Here is a 20,188-nt window from a genome sequence, read left to right as displayed (position 1 = left end):
AGATGAAAGAGAGAGAAAGACAGAGAGAGAGAGAGAGAGAGAGAGAGAGAGAGAGAGAGAGAGAAAGAGAGAGAGAGAGAGAGAGAGAATAACGTCAATCAATAATTAGTAGAAGTAAAAAATTGGGAAAATCGAGTTAAATACCTTAAACAAAAGCACGATAACCCAAAACCACTTCAGGAAGCTAATGTCAACATAATCAGAAAATCATATTTATGCACTTTAGACTAGTGATCAAAGTTGTCTGGTTTGGTATAATCAACAGTTTTAATTTTCTTTTTTATAGTAAAATTCATCATTAACGTTGCCTTCTGTAGAAGTCTGTCTAGAAAATAGAAACACTTTTTTCTATATTTTTATACAAAAATTGTACAGAAATACTAACACATTTTTCATACTCTATGATCCTACTCCTACATGATCTTGTCTGAAGTACATTTCCGCAAAATTTGGCTATGTTAGACCTTAGTTTTACAATCTTTTGAACGAACACAGTTTAAATCAGACCTGAGGATCTCGTTGAAATATAGTTATTAAAACCGACTCAGAAGAGTTGGAAGGATAAAGGAAAATCGGAAAATCAGGTCCGATGATGTTCGAAAGCAATACAAAAGGCGTTTATCTGGTTAATTGAATCTCCTCTTTGTAGGCTAGGGACTTTTCTTTCTTTTTTATTTGTTGACTGCCTACCGGAATTCCTAAAATCTTTCTTGACGTGTGTGGAGATTTCAAAACGGAAATATTTCAAATCAGAGATGTCTTTATTTATCTAAGACCAACCAAGTTCTAAAGAAATAAAACTCAAAGCATGATTTAATTTTAAAAATGAGCCCTAAATCTAAAGTTTTCATGCTAATTGAGTAGTGTTTGGAGTAGTACTTTTAAAACTCGTTGGCATATAATTTCAGTTATTTTATATTGCACTATCTGAGAGAATTTTTTCAACTCGGATTTATTTTTATAATATATCGGTCGTGGTGTTAAAAAAGGCTTATCTTAAGGGTTGGGCTTCGAGGAATGCGGGTTTCCCGGCTATTAGCCGAGTATCAACCCCCAATTCCAACCCCTTGTTTTTGCCCTAAGCCAGGTACACTCTCGCACCGTATAAAAAGGGCCTGGATGATCAACGGAACGTCCAGTTGCGAATCGTCCGTCCGAAACCACAAGAAGAAAGTCGATTACCGAACGTAAGTTAAAGTCAGTTCAACCTTTAATCCTAAAATCGTTGTTTTTGCCTTTTTTTTCTCATTTTAAAAACATTTCTACTCTGGAAAAAAATTGAAAAAATACAATTACATTTTTCATGTAATAAAATATTTGTCTTACACTAATTTGATGTGCTATGGCGACTTAGTGTCTAATAAATTGTATTAATGGTTTAAAACTTATCCATGTAGGACAAGGGCTATGCGCTCATTTATTATTCTCATATCTTCATATTGGTCAAAGAATATGAACTAATAAATAAAAGTTAAACGGTTTAAAAAAATATTTGTTAGAAAAGCTTGGGTTTTAATAAATTTCTCAATTTATAAGAGACCAACTTATAAGTGGTAAGGATCACGTCCACCGCTGATTTTCTTATTCAATTGAAGGAGTAGGATAAGAGTTGTGTTTGAATATTTGACCTTAAAACATAATAAACCGTCTGTGCCTTTTTGTTTTTGCCGCTCCTGAGCCCTATCTGGCTCTTTGCAGCTTCTTGGCTTGCGCTGCTATATAGCTTTTTGTATTATAGACGGAAGCTATGATCTTTCTTTTGTGTGTTAGACGGTCGCATCTCTACTCCACCTGACGAGCTCTTTGTCACAGTTTAGTTTACTGCGTCCGGGATGGGCCTCGCGGAGGCGGCTCGCTCGGGATGTTCAGGTGGAGGAGGTATAGGCTTGTCTGATATCTTATCTATTGCTGTATTATGTCGGCCATACTTTCTGTCTCATAACGCTTTTCCACATCTTTTGTGTTGCGTTAAGTCCCACCCGAGTGGCGATCGCTGCTCTTAAGGCGTCCATGGTCGCCGTCTGCTCATTTATCTCGAAGAGCCAGCGTACACGGGGAACGATGTGGATTTCACAACTGAGCAAGACGTGTTCCGCCGTTTCTTCTTCTCCACAGTCGCACATCGGGCTAACATACTAAACCATTGGGCATTATGGATCATAGATTAGATCTTTTCTCAAATTTACCTTGTGTAAGAAAAAAGAAAATTTACCGAAGAGCTGAGGTCCATAAACTTTGTGATTCTTACGTCTTAAATTTTCTCAACAAATTTACAAGGTGCAGTGTGAGAAGGTGCTACACTTACCTTTGGTGTACGGTATGGTGGTAAGGGTACTAGGAAGCGGGGTGTGTACTCCCCAGGCACCTTCCTAGTTCCTTAGTTAAGTGCAATAGAGTCTATCCTTCTCCTTAGAAGTATCAGGTCATTGACTGTCGCTGCTACAATTTCATTCCCTAAGTTTGTCGCATGTTAGGTTGAATCTCCATCGAGTTGTTGTTTCGCATTCGATAATGATATGGGTAGCTGTTTCCTCCTCATCATTACATAATCTGCTGATTGGATCATCGTTGTATATGTCCATGTTGTATAGATGTTTACTCAGATGCCAATGACCAGTTAGTAGTCCTACCAGTGACTACTCCTCTGAGTTTAGCCCTCTCACAGTGATTTTGCCAGTCTAGGTGAGGGTTGTTTCATCATAAGTTTACTGTGTCTAGCACTGCTAGAGGTCGTCCACTTCTCCTTTTGTGTTTTGGATCCATTCTGCGATGGAGGATTCTATATTTATTTTTGTTATCCCAAGTAAAGGTTCGAGGCCTATGTATGGTCTTGCAGATCCTCATCTGGCCAGACTATCTGCTTTCTCGTTACCCAAAATTCCCCTGTGCCCTGGCACCGACGATATCATCAGGTTGTTGTGTTCCCCAGGTCTTGGAAATTTTGGATGCATTCACTGACTTGATGTTATTCTTTTACTTTAGCTTTAATGGCTGCTTGGGTAACCGATCTTATGAGGATTGTTTTATCAGTGCAACCTCTTTTAATATTTTCCAGGGCACAAGCATTGGTGGCATGTATTTCTGCTCGAATGACCGAAGGGTACTGAGGTTGATTGTTCATTTTTTGAGCCTGTACAGAAAACGACCGATCCGGTTCCTTCGTTTGTTTTGGAGCCATCTGTATTCCATGGCTAATGCTCTCCTGTGTTCTTCCTCTCCTTTACAGTCAATTGAGACTTTATAGGATCTTGTAAAAACCGTTTTCGGGATCATATAGTCCCCATTTCTAATAATGAGTATCTGATTTTGTTAATTATAGTTGTATGCCCGAATTGTTTGGTTCCTATCCAATTTTAATGTTTTTGGAGCCTAAATGAGCTTTTCCTATCCTCTCTATATAAATATTTCCAGTGGAGGTAGGTTAAGCATAATTTCTAATTTGTAGGGGTTGTTCTCATTGACCCTATGATACATAGGTTTACTAGTCTTTGTATGCTGTCTAATGTTTGAGTAGCTGATTTTTTTTTGTACATTGGTCCACCAGATTAATGAACATTGACCCTTAATTAGTTTACTTATATAATAAATGTAAAGGGTGATGATGGCATATCGAGTACACCACGAACCGTAAATAGGAAAGAATGTATTTATATGTGACAGTGTGAATCAGGGGAATACGTTGGGTGCTGAAACGACCTAGGTGTTGGTAACCCATGAAGCCCAACCTCGATGGCTGGACGGATGGGACCGATTTCCTCGGACTGCCATGACCCTGGATTAGGTGATCCTCAAAGCCTCTCGGTAATTTATTGTAAATTACACTGAAATTGTCTGTGTGGGAAATGATAGGCTCAACTCTTTACACGTGCGTATGTTCGCGCATGAGCAGTTTTCAGGTTATGTAAATAATTTAAAAAAATAATTTTTAAGCTTTCAATTGAAATTGGTGCTTCTACTTACTGCTTCTGGCTACCATAACTAACAAATATTAATACGTCCTTTTTTATCTGACATTATTAAGAATTTGGTTTAAATATAATCCATTAAATTTCCTGGTCCGATTGATCAAATAACATCTTTCAATCAATTAGTCTTTATGTAAGGTATTGATTAAGATAAAAAAGTTAGTGTCACGAGCGGGATTCGAACCCACGACCTCCGGCTAAATACGCCGTTGCTCTACCATTTGAGCTTTCGAGACTTCGATCCACTCGGACACTAACTTCCCATCTCAACTCCACCTTTGTGAATTTTCCTTCCTTTTGGCCATACCTTACAAAAAGATTAATTTATTGAAATATATTATTTGGTCAATCGTACCACTTGTAGCACCATATAGCTGATATAGCAATCATATAGCAAGAGGTCGTGGGTTCGAATCCCGCTCGTGACACTGACTTTTTATCTCAATCAATACCTTACATAAAGATTAATTAATTTAAATATAATAATTATTCAGAAATCGTGAGATGAGGTCTAGTTTGATGCAGGTTTCAGAAAAACATTTTCTTTATCGTGCCAACGTTTCGATCTTTATTGAGATCATCTTCAGGACTCAAAGTATTTGTCTTCTGTGTAATTGTGCCATTCTTGCGTGACGTGTTAAATATAATATTGTAAATAAATTTTCTAATTAAGCTTTTGGTCATTATAAAATGCTGAAATGTGAAAAATGATTGAAATTGGGAAGAAGAAATGCAAAGCGCGACATTTTTGACATAATTTGTTTACCCTCGTGATATTATCCTTAAAAATGTAAATCAGAAAAAATGATCAGTTTTATTGATGCTTTAGTTAAATATTTAAAATAATTTCAATATTTTATCTTTCCAAAACTGTCGGGAGGATGGAACTAACATATAAAGCGTCGTGTGTTTCCTTAAGAACCAGGAAATGTTGCATTTTCCCTACTAGAAATACCTTAATTTCTCAATCAACCTAAAAAGATCAAATTTTTGGATTTTGTTTCCCTCACTGCATTGAAATATATAAAAATGTTTTTTGCGTTGAAAAATATTATTTTAATATTTATTTAGAAGCTGGACAATGCTGTACATATATCTTTCAGTTTTCCTGCCTTTTAAGATAATTTTATCATGTGTTCTCCCACTGTATCTTAGAGGTTACAATGAAATGTCACCTTTTTCCTTAAGAACAAGGAAACTTTTCACGCTCTATATTTGTATAAATTACTTATCATCCTGCATTCCCTTTGGCTTTGACAAACTTTTCCAAATAGTTTTACTTTAATTTAGGATAAAACCTGATTTGATCGAGGCATATTTAATTTAAGTCTTATTAAGACCAGACATAAATGGAGGAAATAATCTTTTATAAGTTTTCATTGTTTTACAAATTTTAAGCAAAAAAAACCGTCAAGAAGGTTAAATGTTTTGTCTTCATTTCTTGTGTTAAGATAATTAATTTTCCACCGAGGGAGGTCTCTGATCCTAATTAATTTACTTCCCCTGAAAGCCTCGACATCGGTTTTTACAGGAGTCATAAGCTTTTTGAGCTCATTGAATCGCCCCTCCCCCCCAAAAAAAACCGCAGCCCTGTTTAAACGGAATATTTCCACCCTCGACTTCGTGGGAATTCTTCCCGCTGGCTCCGGGGGTTCATCCCTCTAATGGTTCCATCGTATCAAGTTTTTCTGCAGGGTGTTATGCGCGTACTTGAAAAGCAGATATTCAAGTTCACAGGGGCAATACGCGCAAAACACGATCTCCCGGGGGTGAAATATGCCCTTTATCGATTTGCCGGCGGAAATTTAATGGAGGTGTAATTGTGACAAGAGTGTTTTTGCGTGTTTATTGTTAATGCCCTATTAAAAAAAATATACATTTGCTGCATTAATACACTTGAGTTAATGTTTATTAAAATTAACCAAGCACTTATTTAAAGAAAACCTTTGAAATAATCTTTTAAATTTGATTCTTTGCGTATGGAATTGTATTGAAGCCCTGGTTGAAGTCAGTGACACCAATGACCTGATTCTGGCATGGGTCAATGGGCATTAGGGACATAGAGTCCAAGTGGACATGGCCAAAAAAAGGAGCCAAAATGAAAACTCTAAGCCCCGGATCCTACAAAAAGGACATCCTTAATGATTCCAAAACCTGGTGGAACAGTACTCCAGGCATGAGGCCCGCGAAGAGATTGTAGAATTCTGAATTACTGGAGGCAACCGCAACAGAACTAGGATTCTGAATGGACGGTACAAGCATCGGAAGAAGAGTAGACCCTAGAACAAATTTTACCTTTTTATGAATTTTTTGTAGCAAGGTCCTGCACCAAGAAGCTCCTGGCAAGGCTATGTAGGTGACAACCTGAAGCTGGACAGTTAGCTGTACAAAATAGACACAATAGATCTACTCAGATCGGAATTCAGAAATGTGACCGCCTCTTTTATCCCTATTCGTATAGTAATAATTTATTTTTGGAGTTGTTTTTCTTCAAAAAGTCACATCTTGACATTTGACTTCCTTTACTTTTGCCCTTTGCACAGAATTTCTATTAGATTTTCTCGTTTGCACATTATTCTTTACATAATGACTTTACCAGCTCAAGTAGACAAATTTTGTCAATTTTTCTCCAGGGAAAAATACATTTTATTGATTTCAAAGTAATAAATCTACAGTTGGATCAACAACGGTGTATCTTATTCTCAAAATAAATCCAATCTATTTTGAATTATCTAATCCCTGTCTTGGGTGAGATATTGCACAAGGAGTCGTGCTAGATAGTATTTTGATGAAAATGCAAATGTTCTCATCGTTCTATCTTGCACTGGAGGGAAGGGGTTGCAAATCAAAATATGCAATCTCCAACAGAAAACGTCTAATTCTCATTTTTATAAAAAAAGAAAAAATCATAATTCAAACCAATACACATAATTTTTGATTTTTAAGCGATCATTTTGATAATAAAAATGCATAAAAAATAGACTAATTGTAAGTCTAATGTACATAAAAAAATAATCACATAATAATGTTAATGAACAAGATGGATTATTGCTATTAGTATAGATGTGTTCGAAACAGAATTTGATGGAACTGACCATCCCAATTCAGGAAGCAGTTCGTGATAAATGATCGTGTCAAATCAAACAGCTCAGGAAGTTCATTTGCCATTCCTCATGATTGTAAATTATACTGGTATCTGAATCAAGGATTGCCTTTGAAATCACAAACCGATATCCGTTCTGCTAATCCAGATTTGATTACTAATTATCATACAATTCATGAATGATTTAAATGAAAACTATATTTGCAACCTTTTACTGTTTAGATAAGACACAAAACTTTGCTCGTTCACATTGACAATCTGACTTTCATTCATTCGCTATCTCACGGTTTTCATTCACTTGCTCACTACTTTTTTAGTTCTCCTGTGGTTCACTTAGCTTAGACACCCTCATTCACATCTTCATTCGCTTACTTAAACAATCATTCACTTTTCCTAAACACATTTGTTCATTCTTTCTCATGCACATTTTCATTCACTCACTTATTCATTCACATTCTTGACCACACTTACTTTCATCTTCATTTACGTACGTATTCCCTTCACTTACTCACTAATGAACAATATTTTCAATAATATATTTAATATAACTTTTACTTACACGCCTACTTACATTCATACACTTACCCATCCGTTCATTTTTACTTCTAATGCATATTTTTAGTCAATAGTTTAATCACTTTTCATCTTTCCTTCACTCACTAAATCATTCACATCTTTGGTCACATTTACTTTCATCTTCATTCACATATGCATTTCACTTACTCGCTAATGTCAAACATTTTCAATAATATATTTAATATAACTTTTACTTACTCGCTTACTTACATTCATACACTTACCCATCCGTTCATTTTTACTTCTAGTGCATATTTTTAGTTTTGTAAATTTTACACCTTTTCTCAATCATGGAAAACAATGACAATTTCACTTTATTTATATAATTACAAATTCACTCGCAGTTTTTCTTGCGCAGTCATTCACGACACAAAACTTTGAACACTCACATTGACATTCACATTCTTACACAATCAAACGCAACTCTATCACATTCATTTGTAGCGTAGCACAAATCATTGGACATTCACTTAACCTAATCACTCGTCATTTCTCTTGCACACTGGTACAAGTCACACTGACATTCCATTACTTACACACCTACTCGCCATTTCTCTTGCACATTCATTCACGACACAAAACATCGAACAGTCACATAGACGCTCACTTAATTACACAGCACTCGCCATTTATCTAGCTTATTAATTCATGACACATTCACTGACTTACACTCACTCGCCTTTTTTTTTAGAAATTCACTCTTGACAAAAATCTTGGTCATTCACTTAGTTACACATTTACACGCTCATTCATTGCATGAAACGTTACACACTCACACTGATGCTTACTTTCTTACTCACGTCTTCATTAACTTATTTACACTCACTAAACTTACTCTCTCTTTTACATTCCTTACAGTGCACGCCTTCATTTACATTTACTTCTAGTGTACTTTTAAACCTTTAGTCTACTCATTAACTTCTTTCTTTAGTTAATTTTTTGCTTACACATTCATTCACAGAGATGAACGTCAGTCACAATTTCACATTTTAATTTTCTTAATTATCACCTACTTGCTCTTTCACTCAGCTTACACTCATTCAAGCCTTCTTTCATTTTTACTTTTAGTGCACTTTTAACTCTTTTTTAACTAGTTTACTCCTTCACTTCTTTTTTTCCTTAACATGTTCACTCTCAACCACATCAGCATTCAGTTATACAACCACTCATTTGTTTACTTATTCTTTCATATTTTCATTAGCTTATTTACACATCCACTTCCTTAATCGTGTTCTGCTTACACTCATTCACGCTTTCATTTATTGAGTTTCATTCACGCTTACAGACTCTTACACATTCATGAATACTTAAACTCCTAGTAAGATAGAAGTAAATCTTCATTCAACTCAATCTTACCAATTGTTAGTTAATATATTTTACAGATATCATATAATAATAAAAATAAAAGTCAAATAAGTAAATCGTGTTTGAAAACCACCATTATAACTTTTTGATGTAAGTTATTCAAGTATTGAGTTCGAAAGCTGAATCAGTTACGGAGCTTTAAGGGGGGAGTTTAGCCACTTCTTCAAAAGAAGTTGGGCAGAGAGCAGATGCGAAGTTTTATTTTTTCTCTCTCTCGTAATGTGCGAAGTGTATCGGACTCCCTTTTTTCATAACTATTCGACGTCCGGAGAACTTATCGGTTTTAGATTTGTTCTTATAAGGGCTAAGGAGGGCCGTCCGCCCCCTGGAACTTTTTAAACACCTCCGATTATGGAACAAGAAATCCTCATTTAAGGGCGACCCTCTCCGCAACCCTTTTTACACCGACGTGGCTAAAAGGTTTCTTGAATTAACTTCTTCGAAAGTGAGCCTCGAGGGTCCGTATTTAAGGGAGTTACTCCTTTTTTACCCTCCTTTTTTTATTAGCCCTCCCGGCATCATCATTGTCTCAATTATCCATCCTCATTACTAAAAATTGCTTTGGGATATTAGTAACCAATATTAATTAACATGTACTTAATTTATATTTATAAACGAAGTTGATTTCGTCAATTTTGTTAAAGAATCTTATTTTTTATAATAAATAATTCAATAATTGGTAAAGTTATCGTTGTCAAAAACTGTGTCCCTCCATTTTTGTATACTGAGGGTGTTCTTCAGAAGTGCACCGGTGCGATACGTGGAGAAGGTGCGGTTCCTCGTACTGATATTTCATTAAAAGTTGAGATTGCAGTCACAAATTGAAACCTGCGAACATCGTTACAGGAAAACCTTGGTATGCTGAAATATGGTGGTTTTATCAGGCGGGGTGCGTATACGGAGACCTTACTAAAAGCTATGCACGAGACTGTTTTATGGATGTATGACTTATTCCTCGACGAGGAAAATACACCTCGTGAAGCTCGATTATCAGGGCATTCATATAGTCAGGTGCGTTCAAGACTAGTCTCTTGGTCAGCCTTTGCTGCGAGTGGAAGTGCTGCCACCTGAACCTCTGAGAGCGCAATGTACTCCTACTTATGTGGCCGGCATACCTTAACAAATTTGGTACAGGGAAATCTGTGAACGACTCGGAGGTGACCTATTGGGAATCCGGGGTGGAATAACTCTAGGAACAGATGTTCCCATCTTTACTCATGGGTAGACCCATGAGGAACTTTAACGTCCGGACATATGCCCGAGGGGACTTCTCAGAGAGAACACCAGGAGGAGTTTACAGACATGGACTTGTCACATTCCTTGGCTAGCAAGGTAGTGCAATGCTAACCAAGTTCAGAAGTCTCCTAAAAATGGCAGCTGCGAACATGTGCCTTGAAAAAGGCAGTTTTGTGGTTTCCAGCATAGCGGGTGAACCGATTGGTGGGTACCCTCCAGCTAAGGCACAATTAGTTGTAGTAGAGCCGCTTGGATACTCTTCTCCCTGGTTCAGTATTATTTTTAAGGTGGGACTGATCGCCCACCCGGGAGGTCATACGAACTCTACTCATACAGCCGTTGCCTGATGGGTGCGGGTTCAGTAACCCAGGAATCCTCTGCCAAAGCAGAGGGGGGAGGGGGAGGGAAAAGGAAAGGGATAAAAAGGATAAGGCAGGTAATGGGAATTTTGCCTCCATCATTGGTTACCCCCAGGCACCAGGGTTGATGGTCAGACTTTGCCTGGGCCCACAGGGAAGACGTCCCTATGGGTAGAAGAGTACTCGAGCTCGGAAACTAGCCGACCCCGTCTGGGCCTTTCCGTACACGACGATCTGGTGACCCTGGCCAAATCGACTACACCGCCATATCAACACCTAGATAAGTTCCTCGAACTTAGGTTGGGATATCCCAGTTATCGCTTCGTCTTCACGGACGGGTAACTTGTACAAGGAGGAGTGCCTACTCCGCCCCTGGACTCTGCAATCCTATGAACTCGATTTGAATGAACTCATCCTACTTCATGTGCACTGATTCTCCAAGCGTTGTGGGCCCTAAGGGACACATTCTATATGGATCTTCTTGTCGTACTTTTATTCGAAACATATGCTGAGTATGAGTCTCAGAAAATTTGTAGTAGTTGTCTGGGTACCTGGACACGTCATACTCCAGACTTACTTTCGTGATCCAATCCCCTGCGCTAAACGAGCATTTCGTTTCTCATTGGGGTCGCAATGTGTTTTAACAATGAGGTTCTTTAGCGTGCGCACCTAACCGTCAGGGCTTATCACACGTTTAGATTCTCAATTTACTCACCTCCGCTCATGGAAAAATTTTTCTTCCGTGAGGTCGGTGTAGAAGCCCGCAAATCCACAGACTAATCGACAGACATGCTGACTTTTCCTGCTTGCCCCTTCCGAGAGGTGGGTTAACGTTGGGCACTTAACCAGTGCCGCGCGTAAAGGGATAGCCAAACAGTAGTCGAAATGCATCGACCAAGTCTCCCACTCACTCCCTAGATAGAGATTACAACTCTTAGGGTGTAGGGGCTCTGCTAGCGTCGAAACCTCCGGATGCTCTCTGGCATCAGTTTCGATTTTAGTTGAATCTCTAACCACCCCCTATAGGAGACCATGCCTACGATAAAGGCACCCAGACGACCGCCACCGACTAGCATCCGCCTCCGTCCACCATTCCTCGCTCTTTCGAGGGACGCCGTCAGCGTAGTCATAGCACCTTGTCGGCTATACGCTCTAGGCAATCCGATCATTCGATTTCCACATGGTCGGGAGGTAATTCGGAGGTCATACGCAAGTAGTACGGTCCACGGCCACGAATGAGGCACAGCCTCTTCTCTAGGTACCCGCCAGGGGTCTCACCACTAAGACACTGCGAGTCCTTACCACGCAGCTAGGCTTGAATTTGGAACGAAAATACGCTGCACCGCAGTACAGATGGTTATGCACCCTCCTCCGTCTGTACATATAAAAATATATTTAGACAGGATTTGGTACCCTAAACCCCCCGTGTGGCTCTGATGCAGCACCCGCCGTCCGAGGTCAGCTCGCAAACCAACAACTCCCTTAACGCATCTGGTCCCTAACCATCGCTAAACGAGCATTAAAGACCATGGTAAAGAAAACGTGGCAGCGTCAGTGGACTGCCCGAAAAGCTCTTAGGCATGTGGACGATGAGTAGTTAGCCCCCGCAAAAGAAGTAATATCCTTGGTCATTCATTGACACTCGGACACTTATTGGGCCCTGCATCCAAAGGTTGCTCAACATGTCTCACATAATTTAACGATGCCATTTTATAGAAAACGAGTAGGATGGCCGCCCGATGTAATTGTGTTCGAGCACTTTGGGTCCCCTATTTCGATTTGTGAAGGAAGCATTGTTGTCGATAGCCCCTTGAACCTAACTTCGACGGTGGTCTGACCCAGGCCACCAAAACACAAAAGTGAGTTTACAATACTTTTTAGTGTGAAAACTATAATAATTATTAAACATTACTCTTACAAATTTACAAGCTATTCCATTGGTTATTAAAAAAGAAAAAATTGAAATATTGGATTAAGAACTAAAGATGGGATATAATAAGGGAAAGTTTTAATGATATATTAACTAAACTTATATGAATAATAAGGAGCCATTAATTCTCACGTCCTATCTACGTGTACTAACTAAATAATATGGATTAAACTTACAAACTAATGAGATACAAATTTTGTATATTAAGACAGCTTCTTAGATGAAGACACACTATAAGCTTTTATATTTTAAAATTTTAGGATATCAATTAAAAGGAATAAAACAGCATTTAAAAAAATAATATTTTTAGATTGATTTTTGATTGAGAGGCAGAAAGGTATTCATTTCGATCAAACACTCGGCTACACGCGATTATCTCTTCAAAAGGGTCAATTAGAGAATATTTATTACGAAAAACATTGGAACGTTTGTTCTGTTTTTACTTCTGGCCCGATAAGCCTAATCAAAACTGTTTTTCCCCCCTTTTTGTTTTTATTTGTCAGGGGGATTACACGTAAAAACCCCGGTTGTCGTGTTTTGTTTGACGAGGGTCAAGCTGTGTAATCAAGTAGGCCCTTCAGGCTTTAATTCTCAATCATGCGACTAATGTCTGCATGCAGCCCATAACGCACGAAGCTTATGCGGCCCCCATCTTCTTTTGATTGACCGTCCGTTTAGCACAGATTAACATGGGACTGCTTCGTTACTAAAGTCAGATGCTAGAATGACAAAAATTAAGTTTAACGCAAACGGCAAACTCGCAACATCTCAATTTTAGGGTTGGATCCAATATTGGCAAGTATTATTAGCTAAAAATGTGCTCTTACCGTTTAAATCTACAAGAGCAAAAGAACAAATGTTTCAACTGTTTTTTATCCTGTTAAAATCACTGAAACACGATTATTTTGTTAAATTTTGTTTTTGATCTTTGTAGTTTGGTCAGTCAGAAGGTTTAGGTATTACCGATTATTTTCATCTTTCTATCGTTGCAGTTTTGGTCTGTCAAACGGATTTCAGCTTTATGCCAGCAATTTTGCCATGACATGTAATTTATTTTGTCGGTTCTTTCTTCAAGAAATACTCATTGATAATAGCGAAAAGCTCGTGATCTCTTTCTACTGTGTTCTCTTTTATATTTTTATACTGGTTGACGTTTCTAAGTGTAGTATATTTATTATTAACTCAGCGACGTTTGGGCCGTGTCAAGATCATTTTAGTCTTCCTATCTTTGCAGTTTTGGGCTGTCAAACGGATTTTAGCTTTATGCCAGCAATTTTGCCATGACATGTAATTTATTTTGTCAGTTCATTCTTAAAGAAACAGTCACTGATAATAGCGACAAGCTCGTGATCGGTTTTTATGGTGTTCTCTCTTTTATTTTTATATTGATTGACGTTTCTAAGTTTAGTATATTTTTTATTATGTCAGAGACAATTTTGCCACGGACAGTTATAATTTGGTAATATCGGCCATTTTGGTTTGTCAAACGCGTTGTTTAGTAAAAGCTCTTCATTGTTAATGGCGAGAAGTTCGTGCTCTCTGTCTATTGCGCTCTCTCTTAAATTTTCCAGGTAATTGGTTTTTCAAAGTCTAGTATTTTTTATTACGTCAAAAACGGTTATGGTTATGCCAGTTATAATTTGGTCATTACCGATCATTTTGGTCTTCTTCTCTTTGCGGTTTTGGTCTGTCAAACACATCTCAGCTTTATGGCAGCAATTTTGCCATGTCATAATTTTTTGCCAGTTCACTCTGTTCTTTCTTAAAGAAACACTCACTGATAATAGCGAAAAGCTCGTGATCTCTTTTTATTGTGGTCTCTCTTATATTTTTATATTGATTGACGTTTTTAAGTTAATTATATTTTTTTTATATGCCAGCGATATTTTGGCCGTATCAGTTATAATTGGTCATAACCGGTCATTTTGGTCTTCGTCCATCCGCGGTTTTGGTCTGTCAAACGGATTTTAGCTTTATGCCAACAATTTTGTCATGCGTGTGCCAGTTATAATTTTGTCGTTACCAATTATTTTCGTATCCCTACCCAGGCAGTTTTGGTCTGTTTATAACGATTCAGCCTGTCGACATTTTTATTCCGTAGCTTTGTAGTTTCCGTTCATTTTTCTGACAGTTTTTTCTGTTAATTTTAGACAAACTCTCACTCATAGTATCAAAAATGTCGTGCCCTCTCTTCCATTTTCATATTGATTTGTTTTTCAAAGTCTAGAAATTTTTTTATATCAGAGACTGTTTTGGCCACGTCAGTTATAATTTAGTCATTACTGATTATTTTGGTATTTCAAACGCGTTATTTGATAACTACACCTCACTATTAATCACAAGAAGCTTATGCTCTCTTTCTACTGTGTTGATTGGTTTTTCAAAACTAGTATTTTTTATTTCGCCAGAGACGGTTTTGGCCATTCCAGTTATAATTTGGGTCGTTACCGATTATTTAGGTTTGCCTACCCACGCAGTTTTTGTCTGTCAATAGCGATTTAGCCTCCCCCCCCATCCTTATTTTATAGTTGTGTGTTTATTTAATACTTTGAATATAAAAAAAAATATATTTTGCATTGTATAAATTCACTTTTTTCCACATCCTGCATGCATTTATTAAACGTAAACAATGTTTGTAAATCCCAGGCCCTGAAGATGATCTGAATAAGGATCGAAACGTTGGCACGATAAAGAAAATGTTTTTCTGAAAACACCAGACCGCATCTCACGATTTCTGAATAATTACTTATTGTACAGTTGGATAGTTTCCATTCATTTTTTGTTAGCTTTCTCTGTTATTTTGTCAAGAAACCTTGCCGTCTCTTCCATATTCATATTGATGGTTTTTTTTTAGAATTTAGTACTTTTTATTTCAGACACAATTTTTGCCATGTCAGTTGTAATTTGTCTTTCCGATTATTTTGGTCTGTCTATCCTCGCAGTTTTGATGTGCCAAACGCGTTTTTTCGTAACAAACTCTTTTTATTGTGCTCTCTCTTCTATTTTTATATTGTTTCGTTCTTCAAATTCTAGTATTTTCACTTCAATTTTAATTTTCTTGGTAGCTGCGTAATATGGAAAGCTAGTCGTTAAAATATTTTTTGTTTTAAATACACAATTTTTTTTGCTAGAAGTACGTGTTCGTTTATTGAATTGAACCTACATTTTAAATTTTATTTCTGAATTTTTACAATAATATTCCAGGCTCTTGATAGAAAATTTAGGCACTGAGTGTAGGCAATGTACAATTCAGATAAGTTTTGCGGGTTTAGTCGTCTACCCGAAGAAGGGGGTTTCATGCTGAATAAACTAAATGGCAATTCCAACCACGCGGTAACGCAGAATTATTTCGCCCACATTTCACATTAAAAGATACTTTTCTTGTTTTATATATGGATCAAGTGAATACGTAAAATGCTTGGAAACTTTGGGTAAGAAAAAAAGACCCTCTGGCCTAGGACAAATCCGGTTATAATTATGAAACAAGCATAAAAACGACACATCTGTATTTAAAACAGTATTGATGGGTTTTTCAGAATTTAGTATTTTTTATATCACAAACAGTTTTGTCGATGTATGTTATAATTTGGTCGTTTCCGGTTATTTTGATCTGTCTATTCTCACAGTTTTGATCTGCCAAACGCGTTTTTTTTTTCGTAAAAAACCCATTTTATTGTGCTCTCTCTTCCATTTTTATATTGTTTCGTTCTTCAAATTCTAGTATTTTTTTATTATGTCATAAGCGGTTTTGGCAATAACGTTATAATTTGGTCATTACCGATCATTTTGGTCTGCCTACCCTCACAATCTTCTGTCAATAGCGATTTAGTCTCTTGTCAACTTTATTCTGTAGTTTGATAATTTTCTTGCATTTAGCTGTCAGTTTATTTTGTTTTTGTGAACAATCCGTCACTGATGATGGTGAAAAGTTTGTGTTCTCTATTCAAATGTTATATTGATTGGTATTTCAAAATCTAGTAATTTTTTGTTATATCACAAACAGTTTTGGCCATGTCAGTTATTATTAGGTCGTTTCCGATTATTTTGGTCTGTCTATTCCTCACAGTTTTGATGTGCCAAACGCGTTTTTTTTCTTAAAAAACCCTTTTTATTGTGCTCTCTCTTCCATTTTTATATTGGTTGGTTTTTCAAATTCTAGTATTTTCTTATTATGTCATAAGTGGTTTTGGCTGTAACGTTATAATTTTGGTCATTACCGATCATTTTGGTCTACCTACCCTCCAAATTTTGTTCTGCCAATAGCAGTTCAGTCTCTAGCCATTTTATTCTGTAGTTTGACAGTTTCCGTTTTTTGCTGTCAGTTTACTCTGTTTTTTTTTTGTCAAAAAACCGTCATTGATGATGGTGAAAAGTTTGTGTTCTCTATTCAAATGTTATATTGATTGGTACTTCAAAATCTAGTAATTTTTTGTTATATCACAAACGTTTTTGGCAATATAATCTTCAGGGTGGAAAAGTGACCAGAGTTTCTTATTTATCGTATTTTATTAAGTGTGAATGTGGTGAACTTAATGAACTTTTTTCTTCCAATAATTTTATTTTTTACCAAAGCAAAGATCCTCACTGCTTTTTTACCAATTTACCAAAATTCAGAAAGTCACAATTAGATAAAAAGAACCGCCATCTTCATTGGGGGTGCGCTTTATGAGCTTTATTCGCCAATGATTTTTTTTTCGTGTGCAAGAACAACAAAAACAACACAAACTTGCAAAAACGTCCAGAATTAGACAAAATAACCGCCATCATCACGGGTGGTAATCGTGTGTTGTATAAGTATAAAGAGGGTGGACTTTATAACTTTTGTTCTGCCTATGCTTTTATTTTTGCCATGACACAGGTTTGTTTTAGGAGAAAATAGGATGTCAGGATAGGAGCAGTAATAGTTAAAAAAATGATATTACTATTTATACTATACTGACTTGGGCAACATTGCTAACTTTACTCTACAAAATATTCTTTAATATATTTTGACGTGAAAGATTGGCAGGTGATATTTTCTTCTTTTTCCTTATTTTTATGATTTTAAAAACAGAATTGTCAAAACAAAATTGTTGACAATTGAGTTAAATAATGGACAACTTTTCACGTGGAAAAGCCCACGCTTAATAGGACGTTTACCCCTGATTTAACGTTTATGTCATTGTAATTGTTAACCCACTGAGGTGTAAATTGCACTTTATACAACTCAGAGGTTTTACAACGTCAAGTAATGCTTTTCAACGAGCATTTATAGCTTTATAAATGGTATGGAAAAATACGGCCATGCCAGAAAGTCAATAAGGGGAGAGACAATAAAAATTTATAGACCGCTTTGTAGGTTAAACGCTGTGAACAGACTGAAATGAACGATAAACAACTTTTATTTGATTCTATTCTTTTCGACAGGACAATGAGAAAAAAACCTTTAACTGTTTGTCGAATAAAACGGAGAATGGAGGCCTATAATGGTGAGGGAATGAGGAAGTCGGGCCTAGTTAGAGATTTATGACCGCAGATATAAAACAAGGATGGGGTGGAGTCCATTGTCTTCGGAATCAATTAGAGCCTTCCCTTTCCGATTGTTCCATCGGGAAGGCTCCTTATTACAGGCCTAAAACTTTTCGCGGAGTTGTTTGCGGATAGTTTCCTTCCTCCTTGGCCCAATGGATCTGAGTTTGATTCCCGCAATTAATGGATTACCGAAAACGCCTATGAAAACCTAGATTTTTGTAACGTTATAATGAATTTAATGAATATGATTTTGTTTAATGTCAATTTGGATAGTTTGTCGACTGTGAGGGTGCCACGTCAGTGGTTTGTCTTTGTAAAGTCCGACGTATTGTACTTGGTTCGAATTTGGGATAGGAATATTGTTAAAGTAATTAGAAATTTGAAAAAAGTATATATAGAGGAGGAAGTGTGTTCTGTGAGACGCCTGGTCGGAAGGCAAGAAGGGGGATTCACAGGGAAATAACGAACTTACAAAGCTGCCCCCGAAGTCCTACCCAGTCATCTTTGAGTAATATCCAGGAATACATCAGGGTGCTGCTTCAGCTGTAGAAAGTTAGAGATGGGTATACAAAACGCCTTGTTGAACACGAACTTCATCTAAAAATGGGAAATGGTTTTTGTTCCTTGTTGTTATTTCACTTTGGACCTTGATTAAAAGAATCTTTACTAGGATGAAAAGTAGATTTGATTGGTCTGTGGGAGTTAGGGTGATGAGTTTGTGTGGTTGGTGTACGTGGTTTATAATCAGGGAAAGGATGAGAGTGAGGGATCGAGGGGGTAGAAAGATGGTCGGGTCATCATTAGACGAGAGTGTTGGCGAGTAAATTTGAGTTCGATGTTACCTGTCGAGACAAAAAATTTCAGTGTGTGAGTGTGTGAAGGATAGGGATAGGGATAAGAGAGGCAACCACAAGGCCTACTGCACCTCGACCTAAATAAATATATCTCTCTCTTCTGTTAATTATAACTCACTGGCCAGCTTCAGACTATTAACCAGCCTCCACAGCTTTGCCAGCGGTTCCTTGATGTAGATCTTGTTTGTGGTTTTTCTTGCCCTAGTTGCAACCTGCACCTAGGAGAACCTTCGGAGAAACATAAAATGTGTTCTGCAGTCTCCTCCTCTTCCTGGCAGTATCTGCACAGTGTTTCTTCTCTCTGTACTCCTATCCGGTGCATAAGTTTTCTTAAGTGACAATGCCCTGTCAGGAGTCCAACCAGAATCCTGGTTGCGGTTGCCTTCCAGTAATTGTTTTGTAAGTTTTGCGGATGGTCCTTCTATGAATCTCTTCGCGTGCCTTATACCTGTCGTATTGTTCCACAGGTTTTGGACTCATTAAGGATCCATTTTAAGATGTATCCTCTTTTGTGGCAGGCAGCTAGGCCTCAGTAGAGTTCTGGGTTCATAGAGTCCATGTTGGCTAAATTTTTGGCCAACAGTGCCAACTTTTCGTCGCTTCCATGCCCTGAATGTCCAGGGACCCATGCCAGGGTCAGGTAATTAATGTCGCTGACTTCCGTCAGGGCCTCCGTGCATTTCCAAACACTCTTTGACTTTGACTCGCATGAAGCTAAGGCTGTGCGAGAAAATATCTATCTTCCGGGAATGTATTCCTAGCCTTTTTATTTCTCTAGCACATTGTTCGATCTCTACGATATCATACTGGAAAACTGTGGCATACTTGCCTAGGTTTACCGTCAGTTCGATCTTGGGGTTCATCCCCAAGACCCCAGCTCCCGTACCCTTGTCGGTTTTGGAGCCTCAGTATATGTTCACGTAGGAATTTGCCTTTAGTGGTGTTCCCTTGCCCCATTCTTCCCGTTCTGATATCAGTACTTTGTACTTCTTAGTGATATTATACTTTGGAATAGTGGCATCAATTGGCATACCTAAAATGGCATCTGCCTCCCTCAGTTTACATTATTTATTCACATGGCTTATCCTAGCAGATGGTTGCCCATTTATGATCCTTGGGCTGCTGCTCTTGCTTCTTCTTGGATTAAAATGTGAAGTGGTGGTTTAACAAAACTTCCAGTGCCGCAGTTGGCGTTGTGCTCACGGCACCAGTGACACTGAGACACGCTTGTCTTTGGGTGCCACTTAGCAGCCTTATTGCTTTGGCCTTAAGAGTTTTGGTTCACCATA

The 20,188-nt window shown here is 37.6% G+C and overlaps 1 protein-coding gene across 1 annotated transcript in view; it reads left to right on the top strand.

Moving 5' to 3' along the window:
* Positions 1-1,120: 1,120 nt before the first annotated feature.
* The window catches only part of LOC106666835, a 36,910-nt gene continuing 17,842 nt past the window's right edge, over positions 1,121-20,188 (top strand). The window contains exon 1 of the mRNA XM_014394316.2: positions 1,121-1,187. The gene's annotated coding sequence lies outside the window, so the exon portion shown is untranslated. The remainder of the gene's footprint in view (positions 1,188-20,188) is intronic.

Source organism: Cimex lectularius, unplaced genomic scaffold, assembly GCF_000648675.2.
Source record: "Cimex lectularius strain Harlan isolate CLEC.00 unplaced genomic scaffold, Clec_2.1 scaffold92, whole genome shotgun sequence".
Lineage (NCBI taxonomy): Eukaryota > Metazoa > Arthropoda > Insecta > Hemiptera > Cimicidae > Cimex > Cimex lectularius.
This window is presented reverse-complemented; position numbering and strand designations above follow the sequence as displayed.